Here is a 2,588-nt window from a genome sequence, read left to right as displayed (position 1 = left end):
GAAAACGCTCCAGCTCTGAAAGTATTCGACGCAGTACCCGCCGGGGGAAGCAGAGGAAAAGGAAGACCTCCACTCCGTTGGAAGGACCAAGTGGAGAGGGGCCTGGCTTCACTTGGAATACCTAATTGGCGCCATCTAGCGAAAAGAAGAAACGACAGGCACGCTGTTGTTACCTCGGCTATAATCGCGTAAGCGGTGTCTACGCCAATCAAGAAGAAGAATATACTATATACTTCAACAACGCCTGGACCAATTTGACCAATTATTTTTTCTAAATGTTCGCTGAGGCTCAACGATGTTTTTTACAGCAAGAAAAATTAGAATATTTTCCGGAAACCCCCTAAAAAGAGTCCTTTTCTTTTTTCCACACGAACGAATGAATGTATATTTATTAGTAATGCTAAGGGAGCGACTGAACCTATCTTGAAGAAATTTTCAGCGAATGTTCTGTGTGGATTGGGATGGTTTATAAATAAAAAAACCTGTATGCTTTTCTTGAGGAAAAGTCGGAAAATTGGACAATTCCAAAAAGTTAATTTTTTCCATAAAAATTTTGTTTGTTTTGTTTTTCAATTATTTGAATCGTTCAAATTTGTCGTTTGCTTCAAAAATTTTTTTAAAGATATTCAGTGAAAATGTTATGTGTGTTTCGCACAAAGTGATCTATTACAGATTTTAAATTTGTTACGATGCCACGAAGGATCATCTAATATCGGTCGGCGTTCTTTTTGGCATCAACATACAGTAGCAGTCCAAGGCACATGACCGAGTACTCCCAGGATGCGATAGTGCGGTATTATGGATGGCGGTCACTCAGCCAGCGATCGTCACGATGTCACAGCACGACTTTTCAAACAACAGTTGCGATGTTTCATGGACTTTATCTTGAAGCAATATATGGTATATATGGTGCTGTTAGATGTAAGATGTACTTTGTTGAGTGGCAAAAGAGAGGTTTGCCGCACGCGCACATTCTTCTTTGGATTGTTGATGCTGGTTACACCAGATGAAATTGATGAAATCATTCAATCGTATTCCGTATTCGTATATCGTCTTCGGAAATTCCTGATGCAAAGAAAGATCCAGAATTATACGAAGTGATGAAAACCAATATGGTTCATGGACCTTGCGGACACCACAATCCTTCGGTTTGTATATCTAACAAGAAATTCACGAAACAGTATCCACGTGCTTTTCTTTCGAAAACACAAACTAAAACTGATGGATATCCACTTTATCGGCGTCGCTCACTAAACGACAATGGCAGAACATTCAGCATTCAGTTTAGAAGAGTGAATATCGAAGTTGACAACACATAGATCGTACTCTATTCACCATTATTGTCCAATTCACATTCAAAACTCATATAAATGTTGAGTATTGACACCGCCAGCAACAAAATTAATGTTTATGAGTTTTTGCTCAACTTTTGTCAGCGATCCGTTTGCTAGAACATTGCTCTTTTCGGAAATACCTTGATATTATATGGAATGCATCGTCGAAGAAATAATTACGCAGAAAGCAAGGCCAAAAAGTAGATGGACATCCAGGTGTGTTATCAACTAATGCATTAGGATGAATCTACACAATCTACCCGAAAAACGACGATTGTTTCTACCTTCGGTTGCTATTGATAAATGTACGCGGTTCAACTTCATTTGAGTCATTGCGTACTGTGAATGATACGGTGTGTGCTACTTTTTGAGAAGCAAGCCAGCAATTACAATTGCTGGAAAATGATAATCACAGGAATGCAAATGAAGTTCGCACAATTTTCGCGATAATCATTTCGACATATCAGCTTTCAAATCCGCGTCTATTATGGGATACGGCTAAAAATTACATTGCCGAAGACATTTTACACATATACGTTAAGAATTGGAAATGGGTCAATACTGGTTGATACTTCCGGTGGTTTAATATTAATTCTATATGCCGTTTATCAGTTCACGAAAAATGGACTCATCACGAATGTTTATACGAACATTGGCCAAATTATCGTAAGTACGATTCCTTGAGTGGACACACAATGTTAGCCGCCTACATATGTTGTTGACTTAAACTGGAAAGTCCAAAGCCAAATTTAGGGAGACTTGCGGCCATACAAATCGATCGATCGTCTTGACAATGAAGACGACTCCCTGAATTATCCAGTGGAATTTCTAAATTCTTTGGAGAGGCTTGGTATGCCACCGCTTCATTTGCGTCTCAAAGTTGGATCTGTCGTTATGATGTTTCGCAATTTAATTGTGTTACACCTATCAAATATAAGGGGCAGAATGCTTGATTCTACGGATTTCTTTTGAGTTCTAACGATTTGCCATTTAAGTTCAAGCGTATTCCGTTTCCAATGAAAATTGAATTTGAGATGACGATCAAAAGGATAGTCGTATAGTGGGTGGCATAAATTTGGAAATGCTATGTTTTTCACCTGACCAGATATACGTGGTGTGCTCACGAGTTAGAAAACCATCTTCTCTGTACATTTACGCACCGGAACAGAAATCAAAAAATGTTGTTTATCAAGCTGCGTTACATTGAAAAAAAAATTTTTTTTTTTTTGAAAAATATTTATTTATTTTTATTTT

The sequence above is a fragment of the Bactrocera latifrons genome, unplaced genomic scaffold, assembly GCF_001853355.1.
Source record: "Bactrocera latifrons isolate USDA-ARS-PBARC rearing strain unplaced genomic scaffold, ASM185335v1 scaffold_539, whole genome shotgun sequence".
Taxonomy (NCBI): domain Eukaryota; kingdom Metazoa; phylum Arthropoda; class Insecta; order Diptera; family Tephritidae; genus Bactrocera; species Bactrocera latifrons.
This window is presented reverse-complemented; position numbering follows the sequence as displayed.